The following is a 19,093-nucleotide window of genomic DNA, read 5'->3' on the forward strand; positions in this document are numbered from 1 at the left end:
CAAATCTGCGAGCGCCAGCGCGATCCGCGCGAGGCTTGTTTTCCTTTCGGTGAAGGAGAGCGTACCCCTCCGTGGCTCGGGTTTGCTTTTTCAACAAACAGCCGTGGCTGAAGGGTTTCGCGGTGTCCAGCATGGTGCGAGGAATGCTCTGATGTTTAGGAAAGAGCGCAAACACGAGCTGGGACTTCGGCACCTTGTGTTATGGAGCGTAGGGATGTTTGGATGGGTCTTAAGTTTGTGGGCTGTAATGCCTTTAAATTGATGAGATTTTCTCCTTTGTTTCTGTACGGGCGTTCTGAGAGTTGTGCTTGTTTTTTTCTGATTGCTTCTGAAAGTGAGGTTGGGAAAGGTCGCAGTCAGCTCCTTGTGAGTAAGCAGGGTTGTCTGCGTGTGCTCACAACGCCTGTGCCTTCGTACATCGTAGAATCATCATAGAATCGTTGGAGTCGGAAGGCACCACTAAGGGCCATCCATTCCAACCCCCTGCAGTGTGCATGGACACCCACAGCTCCAGCTGTGCTCACAGCCCCGTCCAGCCTGACCTCGTGCAGGGATGGAGCACCACCACCTCTCGGGGCAACTTGTGCCGCTGCCTCACTGTCCTTATTGTGGCACAGGTGTGACAGCCACCAGGGCTGCCAGCAAGAGTCCCACTCCTAGAGACAAAGCACCTCTCCGGACCACTCTGCACACCTTCACTGCATGCTGATTGTGTGGCAAAGGCAAAATTCAGACCTGTTCTAAACAGAGTGTGGCACATGTTCTTTCTGATGAGTGGTGTGTTCCCATCCCATGCTTTGTTCTCCTTGGGCCCAGATTTCCTGCTGATGTGAAAGGGAGCTCCAGCCCTTGGGGAAGGCAGTAGAGGCTGCACAGATCCTTGATGCAGATAGATCTGCCTGCGCTTTGCTAAGACTTCCCAAAGTGCCAAGTCCCCACCCGACACTGTCAGCTTCTGTCAGGGCTCTCTGTTTCCTAGAATCAGATAATCACAGCACAGCTTGGGTTGGAAAGGGTCTCAAAGCCCCTCCAGTTCCAAGCCCTGCCATGGGCTGGCTGCCCCCCACCAGCTCAGGCTGCCCAGGGCCCATCCAACCTGGCCTTGGGCACCTCCAGGGATGGGGTGCACACTAAGTTTCAATTCAGAAGGGTGTTTCATGTTATCTGTCGTTGAGGTTAGTTTAAAATTAATCCAAGAGTGGGAGTTTGGTGCAGTCGGTGCAGCACCCTGCTGCTGTGCACAACCAGGAGTGGCAGCCAGGAGGGTGGTATTTCTAGCAGCACTGCTGAATTTACCTCCTCATCGTCCGGACCCAGGGCACTGGATTTTCTTGGAGTCGCAGTTACAGCTCTGCAGTGTGTGTCATTGCTAGGTAGGAAACAGAAAGATGCTTTTTAATGTAGTGATTTACATTTTTCCTCTCTAAAAATTTGTGATTTTCAGATGGCTTGGTATCGGGTCGCATCACCCTTCCTACTCCCCTGACTGTGTGACAGGGGTAGCGGGCTCAGCCTTTGCTTCTGGAGCAGCATTCAGTAGAACAATGCTGTGATATTCAGAGCAGAGCCAGGTTTGCCTCGACAGCACACAGAGCTGACCTGCAGCTTGCTCATGACCTTGGTGTTGGTGAGAGTAATGGCAGCATGAAGCACTGGAGCTCACAGACCTCACTGGGGTGCGGTGGGACAGGAGTGATTACAGCTGCTGTAAGGACATCAAGTTCAGCAGTCCCAGGTTTGAATCACCCTTTTGAGATGCTTGTTTTTCATGCTCCTGTTTTTCTTGGTCGGTCTCCTTCCCTTGGTTGCCATCTCTGTGCCAACTGTGCAATGCCCTGGGTTCAGAGAAGCACTGCTATTGGAGTCATGGATGAGCTGTTTGTTGAGATACCGAAGCCTCTCTTGCACCTACCCACAAGAGATAGGCTGGAGCTCTTTGTGCAGAGCAGGTAATCACAGTGAGCTGCTGGCAGGGCTGCCTGCAGCGTGTGGCCCAGAGGGCAGAGCATGAGGTCCGCTCTCTGTTCTGGTGGCTGCCGTTGCTTCTCTCTGGGACTCAACCTCTTCATGTCTCATTTGGCCAAGTCTCTAAAATGAGGCCTCCTTCTTAAGCCTCTTGGAGATCTCCTGATGCTAAATGATGTGTAACAACAAAGTGCTATAACATTATAATGTTTATATGAAGGGCATTCCAAAGGCCCTTATGCTAGGGCGTTCCAAAATGTATAAAGCGCAAATGAAGAAGAAATTCGAGTTTGCAAAGTTCATCTCAGCAGTACAAATACAGCCGGGGTGCCTCTTTCTCTCTTTGAGGCCTTGCAGATCCCTGGCTGTGCTCTGACATCAAGGAAGTCGTGCTGGTAAATAAGAGATCTCAGTGCTGCTTCCAATTCTCTACCCATCTCTGCCATCCTTGCAGAAAGAGCCAAAGTATGAGCTAGTCTTATTTTGTGTTCTTATTTTATTCTATATGTTAATCGTTCTGACTCCTTAGATGCCACTTGTATAGAGAGGTGTAAGCGTAGAAAACAGTCCTTTATTAAATGAGACCATCCATCAAACTGTGATGACTTGGGTATTTCAGGGGAGGCATGTGAGTCAGGTCCTTCACCAGGTTGCTGTCACAGTCAGAAGAAATAACGGGCAATAATCAGGGTTTTTTTTTTCCTCCTCTTTGCGTGTTTTTGGCAGGGCAGCAAGGAAAAGCGCGGGCTGAATCTACAGCCCTTACTCACGGGGATAGGCACATTCAAGCAAACAGAGTTGCCTGCATGATTCAAGCATGGAAGATCTGGGTTGCTTCTAAGGCTTGTTTTAACTTGACAGGCACAATGTACTCAGAGCGGTGAAGCACGGCCTGCCAGCTCTGATGCTCTGGATCCAGAGCTCAAGCTCTTTCTGTGGGTTGCCCAGCTCTTCTGGAGGGCTGTGCGGGACTGGGAACAGCCATCTCACAATGATGTGCTTACTGCAAGCATCCATGCGATCCCATTCCCCCATGCAGGGGTGTTCCCCCCGGCGTGTTCCTTTTCTGCTTCTGCACTGGCTGGAAAAGCTTTCAAGACTAGAAGGAACCACATAGGCTGTTCCCTTCTGATCTCTTTGCCTCGAAGGGCATTTCCCTACATATCTCTTCACTGCCAAAACAGCATTGAAGAACCTTGGTGTGACATCCTGGTCACGTAGCTGGGAATTAAGTGAAAACTCCCTGGTTTCATTTGACTGTTTTGGTTTGCACAAACCAAGAAACCCAAACCAAACTTTAGAGGTCGTGCAATGAAAGCACAAGAGCAGTTGTTTTCCTCACCTCTTCAGTGAAGCGGGGACTGCGTGAGAGTAATCCTAGCCCAGATGTAATGCTGTAATCGCTGGACCCCTGGATATGGGAATTTACCCTCATAAACTAAGGAGAGGCGTCAGGCCAGAGTGTGGTATGTGACCTCTTTGGCAGGGAACTTGTTTGGCCTTGCAGGAAATGACTTGTTCATTTATTTAGTTCTCGTTCAAGGTCCTGCACCAATGGATGACAGGAAAGGAAGGTTCCTATGCAGCCAGCTACAACTCGGGGAACAGCAGGGCTGGCACGTGCCGGTGTGTGGAAGGGAGGCATGGGGGGACACGCTTCATGACGGGCTCGACTTCCAGTGTGTGCTTACAGTCATGTAGAGCAGGGCTTATATGCCAGCCTGATGTTGGGCTTGCCTCAGGGTCTTGCCAAAGCTATGAGTGCGAGGTAAATGCCACCTGAAATCATGGGGCTGTGGTTCTCAGGATGTGGATGCAGGATGATGAGGAACCCTTGAGCAGGGTGTGAAGGCAGAAGGTGGCTGGCCTCCCAGCTGTTCCTAAACAGAGTGAGTGCAAGGCTGACACCGTGAATAGCAGAAAAGCTCAACAACAGCTGTAGTTTCTTCGGTGTCTATAAAGGGAAGGTAGGCTGGGGGCTCCATGTCTGCCTGTGCTGCTCTGACTGCAGACAGTCCTGCCCTGTACTGCTTGCAGCTGCTCTTTCCCTTGGAGCCTCTTTTTGTGTGCGCTCACACACCAGCCCAGGGTAGCCTTCTGCAAAATCTGCTCAGTAAAATGTCTTGCAGTGGGGTTTAACAAGCCAGGACTCGATGGAAGAATCCTTTGGTTGTGCTTCTGGACTGAATTTCCTGGCTTCCAGTAAGGCTGGTGTTTGGCTTTTTTTTTCTCTAAGCCCTTCATAGTAGATCCCTCCTTCTGTTGATCTTAAGTGGCCCTTAATATTGAGAAGTCTCATGGACTCTGTCCATTTTTGGTCAAAGACTGCCAAAAGGAAGGACTTGATTAGACCTGTCATACATCTGTCGGAATTTGCTCTACCAAATAGTGTCATCTTGCTCTTTGTATCTGTTGTAGTTTCCACGGAAATAAATGGGAGGAATTACTTTTGGAGTGACTTACATATATGGGAGATAGTTGGTCTGTAGCTTCCTGGGGTTCAAGAGGTACATCGGTCAGAAAAGAATGGTTATGGAGAGTGTGCCCCATCTGATAAATGAGAAGTGGTTCCGCACCGTATTCTTATCTCTAAATCGGAGAGAGACGGTTTGAAGGCTGGACTGTTCCACAGATAAAGGTTGTGGTCAATGGTTCTATGTCGGGTTTGAGGCCGGTGAAGAGTGGTGTCCACTAGGGGAGCATCTAGGAACCGGTGCTCTTCAGCATCTTTGTCAAAAACACAGACAGTGGGATTGAGTGCACCTTCAGCAGCTTGCTGATGACACCAAACTGAGTGGTGCAGTTAATACAGCAGAAGGAAGGAATGCCATCCAGAGGGACCTGGACAGCCTCAAGAAGTGGATGTACAATGAACCAATTGAAATTCAACAAAGCCAAGTGCAAGGTGTTGCATCCAGACTGGGGCAAGCCCAGGAATGTGTAACAGGTGAGGGAGTGACTTTTTATGTCGACTGATAGTGATAGGACAAGTGGGAATGGCTCTAAACTAAAATAGGAGAGATTTAGATTAGATGTTAGGGGAAAATTTTTCACTCAGAGGGCAATGAGGCCCTGGCACTGCTGCCCAGAGAGCTGTGGGTGCCCCATCCCTGGAGGTACCCAAGGCCAGGTTGGATGGGACCTGGGCAGCCTGAGCTGGTGGGGGGCAGCCAGCCCATGGCAGGGGCTGGAACTGAAGGGGCTTTGGGGTCCCTTTCACCCCAAGTCAGTCTGTGATGTCATGAAACCTGTCAGTGAAAACTCTGGAGTGTTGTTGTTGTTTCAAATAGAAAAATAACGTGAGCTCCGTGGAGCTTACAGCCTGAGGGATGCATCTTTTTTTACTTGCATTACTTAGAAATCAGCGCAGCTTCTTCAGGCAATTTGTGCAGAAATGTAGATTTCTTCCCACAGGCACAGTGAGAATGCTGAGCTGCCTTGGGAGCCCTGCATCTTGCTGTCACAGGGCTGTGTTTTACCACCTGTTGTGGGGCACACCACTTGGTTATTATTGCTATTCTTTTTTTTTTCTTTTTTTTTTACAGCTGGCAACCAGACAGTTGAGTTGAGTGCTGCATTTTTGAAGGGGGGGAAAAAGTTTGCTTTTTCCATTCATTTCTTTTGTGCAGTTCTCTAGAACAGTCTCTAAGCAAGGGATTTTAAGAAGCACTGGGGATTTTAGGAAGCTTTGTTCTGCTTCCTAAAGGTAGGCTTTACCTTTTAGTATCTCCAAGAGTCAAGTCATACCCACGCCAAGAGCCTTTGGTAACCTTGTCCTAATTTTTTCTCTGCTATTATGGCTTTATGGGAAGAAATATGGACATGCTTTAGTGTGGGTAGGATGTTTGCGTTCTTGCCACTTTATTCCTCATGTCCTGTAGACATGCTGTGAGAAGAATAAGGTTACCCAGTGAGTAAATCTATGTGGCTGGTCTGCACCAAAGCTGAATTACTCACAGCATCAAAGGGAACTCCTCTGAAAGTGAAAACATTAAGTGTGTGTAATTTGCAGTTCATGAATGGACTCTTGGCTGACCCTGAAGGGATTAAAGTGTCTTACCTCTACCTTTCCATGGGATCTCTCTGGGCTGTTAGACTCTATTCCGTCTTTGAAGAGCTTGTCCTTGTGTTATTTGCTGCCAAGGGCATCCTGACTAGGAACTTTGCAGTTAGCTATTTGAAATCCTTAAGGGACAGTTCTGTCTCCCTTTATTTTGTCTCCCAGCAAAGTTTACTTTTTCTCTCCTTGCCCCATCTTCCATAGGTTGTGACTGCTGTAGGAAAAGACTTAGATCTGATTTGCCAGCTTGGAAATTGATAGCAATGAATCTGCCTTGATATAAGAGTGGCCGTGGGATGAGACCCAAGGATGATTAACTGTGTTTTTTTGGGGGGCTGTGTGGATGCCTCCATTGCTTTGGCAATGGAGCCAACCACATCAAAGGAGCATCCATACCTCTGTGAGACATTAGGTATGTACAGCAAATGTGTTCATACCAACCATGGCTGACTTTCAGCTAAACGTTCCAATTTAACAATAAAATGAGTACAATTTCTAGATATTAAGCTTTTATTGAAGAGTAGGTGAGAGGACTGTGGGAATGGGGAGATTTCTGTGTGTGTTTGTCAATGCAAGGAAGGACAAGGGAGGAAAGCAAGGAGGATGGGCCGCTGCGTCCAGCAAAAAGAGCTGATGAAAAGAAGCCTGTAGCAACTGGAGAGAACACCAGGCTGGACTGAAAGCTGCAGGTTGGTGTGGAATTAATTTGTTTAAGCAGAATTTTTTTAGTGGCATTCCTGAGACTGGGAGCTTTGCTCAAGGCCTCCTGGGAGAAATCCTGGGTCTTATTCTTCCGAGAAGAAGGGAGGTGTTGAAGAGGAGTCCAGATGTGGTGTCTAGGGAGATGGCTGTGTGGGACAGCACTTGATGGGATTTGATTTGCCTTATATAGACATTTTTCACTGACGGGGACTGTTAACAAGATGGGATTGAATGTCATCTGCTTACAAGCCTTGCCTGTGGGAAGCAGTTGGTCTCCAAGTCCTGCCTGGGACCTGGAAACTACTTACAGACCCTGAAAAGCAGATAGAAGGACGTGTCTGCTGTCCTGCCTGCTGCCCTACACCATCCTCTCACTCAGCTTAGCAGGCAGCACTGACACAGATGCTGTGTCGGCGAATGTGAGCGTATGCATAGAGAAGGGCATATACCTTACACAGAAGAAAAACACTTGTATGCACAAGGGAGTGTCAGGACTCATTTGGAGGCACAGATTTAGTTGTTTTGAAACATTCCTTTGCTGAGCTGTGAACTGAACAGCTGTGCTAAGTGGCTGAGATTCACAGTCTGGTCTGACCTTTCTATACCTCCAGTAGTGTGTGCGGTACTTTGGACAATAGCCATGTTTGTGTGTCCATAGGCAGTTAGGCCCTGATCCAGGAGGCAAGTGCTTAACTTGCAGCATGTGAAGTAATACGATTGACTTCAAGTAGGCTTGTGTGTATGCAAGGTTAACCAGATCCTTGCTCACTCACTGCTCCTTGGTCCACGGCCTTTTCTCAGGAAATGATACAAGTCAGCATAGCCTCAAATTATAAAGCAGGGAAACTGAGAGATGAGAGAAGTTACCAGGGCAATCCCAGCAGAGGAACGACAAAGGTACCGATGGAGTGCAGACCTGTAGATTTATGCTGCAGGCTGTACTGTGCTGACGTGTCCTTACAAACCAGCCATGGGAAGTCTCTTATGGTTCTGCGGCCACAAGAAAAGGTATGCAGCAAGAATGTTCTGTGTAAATCATGGAAGCATTACGGTTGGAAAAGACCACTAAGATCATCCAGCCCACGCCCACTGTGCCCACTGCCCACGTCCCTCAGTGCCACATCCCTACAGCTCTGGGACACCTCCAGGTGACCCCACCACTCCCTGGGCAGCTGTGCCACTGCCTCACCGCTCTCTGAGAGAAGGAATAGTTCCTAACAGCCAACCTGAAGTGTAGTATATCTTGTATTTTGTGGTGGTGGAAGAAGAGAAGGGCATGTGTTTGTGCGGTGCTGAACATGCTTTTCTAAAGAAACTTTGGGATGTTAAGCCTCGTCCTCAGTGTTTGATTCTACAGCAGGCATCACCTATTAAATAAGAACTGCAAACAAATTTTAATAGCTCAATTGTGAAAGAGCCTGCTTAACTCTGGGAAAAGAATCTTTTTGATATGCAAGCCAAAAACATGCTAACTGAACTACAAACAACTGAAAGCTCTGCTGTTAAAATAATTCTCGTAGAGAGATAGATTCGGCTGCTTTTTTTTCCTAAGAAGGCCTGAACATATTGCAACATAAAGCAGAGGCAAAAACGAGCCTTACATGGACATTCCTTTCTCTTGTGAGAGGATCAGCCCTCCAGTTCTCAGTGCACTTCACTGCAGTAGTTGATTTTCAGTTCTCCAGCTTCCAGAGAGAATGGGACAGAAATAAACTTTTTAAAATGAACACTGCATGCACCCAGAGAGCACAACAGTTCATTTTAAGGGTAAGAAGAACACAAGCTGTTCCAATTGACGGTACAGAAAATGGAGTGTACTCAAAGGTTCACAGTGTTTTATTTCTATTGTTAAAGAATAGGTGTGTATGATGTACAACCCCACAGGGCAGTGGCAAACAGAATTGCTAAATGCTTCTGTGCTCAGTAAGACCAGGCTGTGCAGGAGCTGGTAAGGCTTCTGGCCACAATCCTACCTGAGTATGCTGTGCTTCCTTCTGGGGTATCGTGCTGCTGCTGCTGAATTCTATACTGAGGGCACTATACAGGGGAAGATCAGTGGTGGGATTGCACAAAGTCTTTCCACGTGGCTGCTGGACAGCTGATTGGACTGCTCACTTGGTGTAGCCAACATATGGTGCCATGGTTAAGATTTTTCAGCTGAACGCAGGTTGTGTCTCAGTTCTGTTTGGGCAGAGGCCATCCTGCCATAGTCCCACACGTACTGGCTTTTGCCGGAGATCACATAAGCCGTGTTGTCAAAACTGAGCTAAAAAAGCCCTTATCCCAAATGGCTTCTCACCCAAGGGAATGGCACGTATAGCTTGCTGTTGGTATGCTTGTTTCATGAGCTTAAATGAGTTGTGCTCACAGCATATAGCATTGCTTGCTATGGATTCCTTCTCAGCATCATAGGAGGGGAGAGAGAAAAAGGAGAGATAATTGAAAAAAGAAAAGCTACTTTTACTACTGACTGCAAAGTAAAATAAATGGATTTATTCTCTTCTTGAATCAAAGGAGGCAACAAATCAAATGCGTTTAGAAGTGGTGGAGTTTTCCAAGAACGTAACTAAGTAACATAGAAGCCTTTTAAATCAAAAAGCAATCTGAAGAGAGGTTGCAGGAGTACTGCGTTGGTATTGATCACCGCTGTCATTCTTGCTGTTGAGACAGTTGTTATGCTTTCTAGCATTTTCCAAAATCGACGTATTTGAGGGGGAAGGCGTACGGACCCAATAGGAGGGTTTGAGGAGGACAAGGAGTTGTCAGTGTGGAGAGAGGTTCATCATCTCCTCATGCAGCAAGGCCTTGCTCGCCTCGGCCTGGGGTCCACAAGGGTCTGCTGCCAGATGGTGGCCCCTGGAACTGCAGGCGAGGCATGTGAGGATGGAGAATGCAGGAGCACATGGCCTATGTTTTGCCCTGAAAGTAAGGTGACCTTAATTCCAGACATTTTACCCTGATTTGTCCTGGTGACTGGAAAAAGGAAAACGTAACTCCTGTTTTTAAGAAAGGGAGAAAAGAAGACCTGACGAAGTGGCTCTTGTGTATGTGCTGGGGAGGATCATGGAACAGATTCTCCTGGAAGAGATGGTAAGGTTATGTGAGAGGAGGAGGTGATCCAAGGCAACCAGCATGGCTTCATCAAGGGCAGATCATGGCTCACCAATCTACGATGTTGTGGTGGCACTGATGGATCAAGGAAGGGCAAGTGTTGTCATCTACCTGGACTTGTGCAAGGCCTTTGATGTGGTCCCACACCATATTTTTATATCTAAATTGGAGAGAGATGGAATTGAATGTTGAACTGTTCAGTGGATCAAGAATTGGTTGGATTGTTGTAGCCAGAAGGCTGTGGTCAGCATCTCTATGTCCAGGTGGAGCATGGTGTGAAGTGGTGTCCCCCAGGGGTCTGTTGTAGGACTGGTGCTCTTCAACATCTTCATCAATAACATTGCATTCAAACATTCAAATTGTTTGCTGATAACAAGCTGTGTAGAGTGGTTGACATGTTAGAAGGAAGGGATGCCATCCAGAGGGATCTTGACAAACTCGAAAGGTGGACCCATGCGAACTTAATGAGGTTCAACATAGCAAAGTGTAAGGTTTTGCACTTGGGTTGGAGGAATCTCAGCCATATATACAGACTGGGAAAAGAACTCCTTGAGAGTAGCCCTGCAAAGAAGGACCTGGGGGTTCTGGTGGATGAAAAACTGAACATGAGCCAGCAGTGTGCTCTTGCAGCTCGGAAAGCCAATGATATCCTGGGCTCCATCAGGCCAGCAGGGACAGGGAGATGATTGTCCCACTCTACTCTGCCCTTGTGAGGCCCCACATGGAGTACCATGTCCAGGCCTCGGGCCCCCAACACAGAAAAGATGTGGAGCTGTTCAAGAGAGTCCAGTAAAGGGCTGCTAAGATGCTCAGAGGGCTGGAGCACCTCCACTTCCAAGAAAGGCTAAGTGAAGTGGGCTTGTTCAGTCTGGAGAAGAGAAGGCTCTGGGGAGACCTCACTGCGGCCTTTCAGGACTTGAGGGGGGTTATGGACAGGACTGACTTTTTATGTGATCCAATAGTGATAGGACAAGTGGGAATGGCTCTAAACTAAAAGAGGAGAGATTTAGATTAGATGTTAGGGGAAAAATTTTCATTCAGAGGGCAGTGAGGCTGTCCAGATAACTGTGGGTGCCCCATCCCTGGAAGTGCCCAAGGCCAGGTTGGATGGGCCCTGGGCAGCCTGAGCTGATAGGGGACAGCCAGCCCATGGCAGGGGTTGGGACTGGGTGGACTTTAAGATCCCTTCCAACTCAAGGCATTATATGAGCTGTGATATGGCATGATTCTGCCACAGAGGAAAGTCTGTCTTGGACAAGCTTGTTTCTTGCCAGGAGGAGTTGTGCTGAAAGAAAAAGATGCTGTTTGACTTCATCACGTTTTTCCAGAGTTTTCCAGACTTAGGAGCTTCCTGTGATGAAAAGCACAGGGCCAAATATCCAATGAAGTCATGAAGTACAGCCTTCCTGCAGGGCTGTGTAAGGTATTTGGTATTCCTGTGCAACAGAGGAACTCTGTGATGTGCTCATGGTGATGAAAGGTAAGTTAAGAGAGAAATTCAAGAAGATTTTGTAATGATGATGAAACTTGAAAGGAGAAAAATGAGAAAAAAAAATCAGTCACCACCCGTTGCTGTATGCTAAAATAAAAATCCTTAAGGATTTTGCATCATCTAATGTATAGCAGGCTGTAAAATAAAACTACAGGCGGTTTTGTTTTTAAAGCCTCAAAAATAAGGTTATTTTTCAAAAATACCACGGGTCCTTTCTTTCATCTTAGTGCAAAACTTATGTAATTTAAAAGGGAAGTGTATTGTGTGAATTGCACTGCCTGTCCCTTGCGATACGGCTTAGTTGCACGTTTCCAAGGCATCGTAGAGGCTGAGCTGCGTAGCAGTTGGCTGTGCTGTTGGGATAATGAGACTGAGGTCTGTAGGACTGGAGCCTCAAATTGTTTAAATTGACTTTGGTGGCACACTGCCAGCTGACACCAGCTGAGAATCTGGACAGAACAACTTGTCCAAGGTCACCTCACGCAGCAGAGCAGTGGATTCAGCTCCGGCCTGCAGAATCTCACTTCAGGGTGAATAAGGAATGCATACTGTTTCTTGAAGGGTCCTGCAGTTCTTAAAGCCTTATAAAGACAGAAGTGTGTTAAAGTCTTCATTTGAGTGTGATGTAGAGCGTCTCCTTTTCGTACCAGGATCTGTGGTTAAAATTAGAAACTCATTTTTTTTCCTCTAGCATTATTTATTTCCCTATAAGTACTGTGGAAAGTTCCGGTTTGGGATTTTAGTCGTACTAGTCTCTTCATCTGTTGAAGCGACTGATGGTTTTCTCCATTACTCAAAGGTGATAAATATCTCATTCTTTGTGACTCCACTTATTTTTGAAATGGGGTTTTTGTTAAATTCTTTTCAAGGATGGACACAACGTGTTTCTTGTTCTCTGCTGTCTGTGTTTCTGAATGCTTAGTTGGCAGCAGAAACCATTATCTTCCGTGTGATGTTTTCTCACTGGTGGAGTGGGAAAGGCCAGAAAAGGCAGTGCTGTTGTGGCTTTTGCCATCCAGAGTTGTTCCTTAAACTCTGGTTAGACTTAAATGAGTGGGTTGCTGCACACCTCTACAACACTGTTGTACCGTGTTCTTCTCCATCCCTTGCTCAGAGTCTCCTGGAATTGTTGCAGGTGGGCATCTGACTTGGGATGCACTCTGCATCCCAGCCATGAGAAATCAAGGATATGCTCTCTGGAGCTGTTTGCCTTGGTGAGAAAGTGGATATGTTCAGCATTGGAAAACTTGTGTGGTTGCCGTGTTTGATCAGAGGATAAACTCCTCTGAGGTGTAATTTTTTTTTTTCCAGTGTGGTTGACAAACATACAAGTTGGTTCTGTTAGTTCAGTGAAATTGCACAAAATAAGATTGTGATTGTGCTTCTTCCTGTGCATTACCAGGGCTCCTCAGAAAAGAGCTGACATTGATATTTCCAAAACTGCAGAGGAGGGGGTTTCTGGCTTGCATCTAGACAAGATGATGTGAAAATTTACAAAGTGCTTCTTTCTGGTTTCTGGAGATCCTTTTATTTCCCCCCCACTCATTTTTCTTTCTCTTTCAGCCCCTGAATAATTTTTCAATGTGCAACATGTTGGTGTGAATGTGGGGGAGAGAATCAGAGGACCGTGTTAAGATGCAGGGTCTGCCAGCAGGGATGCACAGGATTCAATAGCTGGAGGGAGTCCCACAGTTCATTTACTCAAGTGGGACTCTGGAAAGTGACCTTAATGGTACCAAGCAAAGCAGGACAGTCTCTGTATTCTCTCTGCCCCCGTTTACAAGGATCAGAGCATGCATTCTCCTCAGAGTGGACTGACAGCTAGCATCCCTGTGCTAAAGTGAGGTTGGGCTTTACAGCTAGATTTGTCTGTAGGAATGTCGTCAGTTGGAGGAGGAAAGGGACAACCTGAGATAGCTCAGTGGTGACACCTGTTGACTGGGAGAATGGCTGTACCGGTGGTGTGAGGTTGGGAGGACTGTAGGAGGCAGGAATAACAAGGTGTTTTGATGTGATAAGGCTTGGCTTGTGTAAGCCTTTTCTTATGAAAGAAGATACAGGACAGTGAAGTGGTTTTATTAGAGGAACCTGATGTGAGAAGGAAGCTGCATCCTTGTCCTTTGAGACAGATGAAGCAGGAGATTTTACTGTGGCTGATTAAAATGTACCTGTCTCCAGTTCTGTGGAGAACATTACTGGTGATCTTTCCCATCCTGCCGTCTCCAGCCATCCCAGCTGCCCCATCTCTTGCTCATTTGGCTGTTGCAGAAGCTGCTGGAATTTACAGACATAGGTAGATATTTTCCCCTCCTGAGTGAATTTTCCCCAGCATAGGCCATGTTGAAGCTAGAGGAGGCCTGCCCCTCTGTCAAACGTTACGTAATTGTGGCATGGCTCTACAAGAGTGTATTTTTCTGGTAGAGCTAATGCGATCCTTTCTTATTCTGTTGTTTTCCTTTGCAGGTATAGCTGCACCTTGAAACTAAGGTCAGTTGTCTTCCAGTGTCCCTCACCACTAAACTGTGTAAGACCACCTTACTAGGAAAAGCAAAGCTTCTTGTAGAGCTATTGTCTAAACTCAGCCTTCTGTCCTTTATCCCAAGTTCCTCATCAGGCAGGTGGCCTGGTAGCCATGCTTTTGTATGCTGGCAGAGCTAAAAATTTTCTTAGTTAGATTTGTATTCCAGTACCATCTTTGGGAAGTCATCTGGTCCCTTCTTCCTCCCTGAATGTAAGTATTTATGTGGAAATAAAAAGCTGGTTAATGAATGTAAGTTCTTCCCCGGGGGCTCCAAATCTGTCTTTCCTCCCTTGTGAGCTATGGGTTGTCTGTGGTAGCCTTCATGGAAGAGTTCCAGCATGGATGTGCTGGAAACCAGAGGCTCCCCCTCCTGCTGGTGTCTGCAGCCTAATCTTTGTTGCAAGCTGAGGTCACTATTTCTGCAGCTTGCATGGCAGCTCAGGGAAGGTCCCTGCACTTGAGGAACCAGATGTTTGCACTCCAGGTTGGCATAGCAGGTCAGCACTGTCTGCAAAGAGGAACTCTTTCCTCATTGGTAATACTTGCCGCTGTTTAGCTTTGCTCTGACAAGTGAAGGAACATTAGCTGTGGGGCAGGGAGGCTGAAGCAGGTAGCTCTGATAGAGAAGGGAAATAGGAACACATTTATTTCCCTTGCCCCGCTTCCTCCTGCTGCCCCAGGGCTGAGCAGGTCTTGTGGAAGGGGTTGAATGGAGAAGGCATAAACTCTGCACCTACCTCACTGCATTAGGAATAGCTTCAGAGTAGTAATGATGAGCCACAAAGGAGGCAAAAAGTCTTCCTAGATCCTCAGCTTTGATGCCGAGGGTCTCTTCCTTTGATAGATCCAAATAAAACTAGGAAAACACAAGAGTGCCTGCATGGGAGTTGGCTCCCACTAAACTGTCTCTCTGTGGTCCTGATTTTTTCTGTGAGGAGTGGGGTTAATATGGAGGACCCTGTTTGCTCATAGGCTGTGCAGTCACCTGCCATTTGCCCTGCTATCCTTTGAAATCAAGATTCTCAGAGTAAGCACTTGGGCCTGTTCCTAGCCTGCTCTGCTCTTTAAAGGGTTTTTAACTGTCCCTGCTCAGTTCTGCTCGTTGTTACAGATAGCTATGGCTTCTGTCATGGCATTTTGTCCCTCTCTTTCCTGATTACCAGATGTATTTCTAGATATGTTTAATTTTAATAAATATAAGGGATAGATGTCCTGGGGCTTCTGTATACATTTGTCTGTAATTAAGGTAGGATTAATTGCATGAAATTGTTTTTAAGGGACTCTTATGAGCTCAGCAGACAGGAGCATGGGATAAAATGTATAATGAATACATTATGTTATAAATAATGGACACAGCCAGTGCACAGGCATCCCTGAAAGGTAATAGCTCTTTCAATATTTAATTAAGTGGGAACCATAGGGAAAACACTGTATGTCACTAAGGTAATTTTCAGCCTGGCTTAGTGACACGTAGATCACTCTGAATGAGTGCAGAAACAGACATGCAGCTGGGACCCTACGTAGGGAGTATTTGTTGGCTGGAGAGTTGGTTGGAAGGGGTATCACTGAGGGCTGATCAAAGAGGAGGTGCTGATGGAAGCTGAAAGTGCTTTGCTGCTGTTTTTTTAATCAGTTGCTGGTTTAGCAGTGCGTGTCTGTCTGTTTTGTTGGTGTTTCCCATCTCCTCCACATTCATTTCATTATGTTCTTCTCCAACTCTTAGGCTGTTTTGCAGTTTTACCTCTGCCAATGCAGCAGGTAGTTAAATTGAGAGGCCTCACTGCAAGGTCTGAGTGGTTTGTGATGGTTGCCAAAGCCCATTGTGCCTTCACACACAGCTCTCCAGGTGTCTCTATGCTGTTTCCTGCTTTGAACTTCATTATCTGGCTATCAGTGAGGTTTCCTGAATTTCCTGTCTTAGAGAGGGCTTTTAGAGAACAAGTCCAGATTCAGTATTGTATGACAGAGGTAAATATGAGAGCTGGTGTATTTTCTGGGGCTGAGACCTCGTCTCCAAGTTGGAAAGTGCCTGGTGTGATTCTGTTGGTCTACAGGCAGTAAATAGCAATTAAACAAATAACAGTTCCAGAGTTCTGTAGTGTAGTTGCAGAGAAGCACAAGGGGGAAGGAGCAGTAAGGAAAATGAAGGAGAGAAATGGTCGTCTTTGCTGCAAGAGATGTGTTTGTATTGAAACTAGGCACCAAAGCTCCCTTTTCACTCTTGTTTGTTTATGCAGGCAGGCTACAAAGGTGAGAATAGAATTAAACTGAGAAAAAAAGTCATGGTTTATTTTCTTTTCCCTCTTTCTCTATTTTTTTTTTCTTCAAAAAAGCTACAACTTCCTCTTTTCAATGTGTCCTTCTACAGAATTAGACTTAGCTAAAAGTGTAAAAGAGGGAAAAACTAAGCCAAAATAAAATATTTGATTCCAAGCTGGCTAAAGCATTTCACCTGACCAGAAAGCTTTCCTTTCCCATGTCAGCTCAGAATTAGGTGAGAAACGCATAAATGTGCAGGAGAAAGAAGTGAGCGTTCAGCTCCTAAACAAACAACACCTCCCCCCCCCCCCACCCCCACAAACCACCAAGTCTATACCCTGTCATATGGGCTTGGAATACAACTGATTTTCCACTGCCTTTAGAAGATATACCTCCTCCAGGGAATTACACTCTTACTGTGTGACACTGTCCAAGTGTTTCAAGAAAAAAGGATCTGTTTGAGAACAGTGAGCCTCTCAATTACTGCTTTTTCAGCCATATAAAGCTTTGATTTCCAGGTTCAAGCAGCCACAGTCTTGGAACTGTATAAAAAGTAGCACTGTAACTTGTGGAAAATCAGTTTTAGGTGTTTTTTTTTTCTTTTAATTCATTATTGCTAATGTTTCCTTGCTTCCTATCCTGAGTGAAGAAAACTGTGATTGAGTCACTTCATTGATACAGTTGTTGGGAATGACCTGTGTGACTTGTGGTGTAACCACTTACAAAGTCACTTCAGTAAAATGTATTACTGCTGCTATTCTTGCCCTTTGATTCTTTGCTCCTTACTTTGAAGGACCTTTTCTTCTGGTTTCACTGAGTTTTGGATGAAGCCCAGGTTTCGGACAATGCTCTGGGAAGATTTGAAGGAGTGCTTGTAGATTGCCAGCAGTGGGGAGAGTTGGTAAATGGAGATGAGGAGATGGCCAACACAAGGAGAAAGTTTTAGAATTGCAGAAAAAAGGAATCAGCGGGGACTCTGGGCATGTGTTGGTGAGGGAGCAGGGTGAGAATATCATCAATGTTCAGCCCTCTCTGTTTGTAAATGGGGAAATATTAATGAAAGGAAAGGCTGGCTGGAAGAGTTGGGATATGCCAGAAAAATGAAACTCAGAAAATCGAGCTAAAAATACAGAGTCCTGTTTTATGGATCAGTGAGAAACTGTCACCTTCAGTATCACGTGTGGTTTAGTGGGGACGGAGGGAAGAGTCCAAGGAAACATGATGAAAATAATTAGGGGCATGAAAAGATTATGAAAAGAAGAAAAAAAAAAGACAAAAAACTCTCTGTTTATCTTAGAGAGGATCTGAATCATGGGAGAAGTAATAGGGAGATTTAAAAAGTGGTATTTTGGGGAGGTCTTTTGTACTTTCATGTAAAGCAAGAAGAAGGGAATGGCCGATTTAATGGTCAAACTGGTATGAGTAATAAATACACTCTAAATTTTTGCACAAACTGGTAGTGAACACAAAAGGCAACTTCGGATAATCTCATATCCTGTGACTGTTTTTGGCACAAGGTAGTAAATCAGTTATCTGAGCTTAAAACTGACACTGCTGAGGACAGCAAAGAAGTAGGTAGAGGTGCATAGGTTCTTGTGGAATCTGTCTGCTACTTAGGAGATGAACGCTGTGGTTTCTGACGTTGGCCTTAATATTAGAAGGAGGGTTTTTACTGAACTGATTAGCTAGAATCCCCAAAAAGAGCGTGGCCTCTATGCTATAGTTGTCATATACAAGTATTAAAAATGATGGTGGTGTGGCCAACATGCTTCCCCTACCTTCCTGTTCCCCTTTCTTCTACTCAGACACATAAACATGGAAATAAAGCTCTGAAATCAGTTGGAAGAAACTGGCTGCTCTTCAAAGCCAGGTGTAGTTTTGTTTTTGCGTTTTCCCTGAGGATGCTTTATTTATGGTCTTAGCTGCTCATGATTCTGAAAGGAAAACGTCTCCCAAATCAGAGTGCAAAGAAAGATAATCCGTTTCTGAAATGCTTATGCAATCCTGAGCTCAGATTACCCTATGAAAATCTGTCTGGGTGCTATAGGAGAAACCTGGGGCTGTGGGCTGGATGGGTGCTCACCTGATCCCCCACTAACGCTGCTTGCACCTGGTTTGTAGTGTGGGAGCTTGGGATTGGATGCTCCAGATCTTCTCTTCCCCAGGAATATTTTCTTGTTGTATTCACTGTAGGGAAGTTTCAGGAAGAGGGAGATAATTCAGCTGGTTCAAAATAAAAAACAAAAAAACAACCCTCTGAAAACCGAAACCGCCACCATCAAAACAATAGATAAAAGGGACAGACGAGAGGAGGGAGGGCAAACCTATTCCAGAAAAGCTGTGCTGTTTTTGGCTTCAGCCAGCAGGATCTAGCAGTTTGCATAGAAAGTAATTTATTGTCAGCAAGAGACGAGGATAACTGCCAACAATGCAAAGCCATTGGCAGCAAGGCATTATGCTTCGGAAAGGCCTCGGTGACAGATCTATCCTTTTGTCTGTCTGCTGGGCCAGCCTTTGCTTTGCCAGCCCTCAGTTGTGCGAGCTTGTTGCTTACAGCAGCTTCGTCTTCACTGCGCTTTGGTATCGTTGGCCAAACCCTCTGCTGTTGTAGGTCAGTTTATACATCGTGGTTCAAATTGTTATTCCATCTGAACATTGTGCCTGAGTGTTTCTAATTCTCCTCTGTTCATTCAGGGTTGTCTTGTCCTCGGACGTGACCTGCTTTGAATGAGCAGTGCTGTGATGCACTTGTGTTACGGCTTTGCACACATGAAGTCAATGAGGGCCTTCCATGACTTTGTTAAACCTCAAGACCCTTATTCATCCCCCTTACTTCCTCCCAACTTCATTTTGTCTCTTAAAATTATTAAGGTTGGAAAACGTGTCTGAGATCATCTAATCCAGCCATCAAGCCATCCCCACCGTGCCCTACCGTATCCCTCAGTGCCACATCCCCACGGCTCTGGGACACCTCCAGGTGACC

General features: G+C 46.1%; 1 protein-coding gene across 1 annotated transcript in view; it reads left to right on the forward strand.

The window, feature by feature from the left end:
- SLC24A3 (solute carrier family 24 member 3) overlaps positions 1-19,093 on the forward strand; it is a 130,426-nt gene that overhangs the window by 504 nt on the left and 110,829 nt on the right. The gene's annotated exons all lie outside the window — the stretch shown is intronic.

The sequence above is a fragment of the Meleagris gallopavo genome, chromosome 2 (genome assembly GCF_000146605.3).
Source record: "Meleagris gallopavo isolate NT-WF06-2002-E0010 breed Aviagen turkey brand Nicholas breeding stock chromosome 2, Turkey_5.1, whole genome shotgun sequence".
NCBI classification, from domain to species: Eukaryota; Metazoa; Chordata; class Aves; order Galliformes; family Phasianidae; genus Meleagris; species Meleagris gallopavo.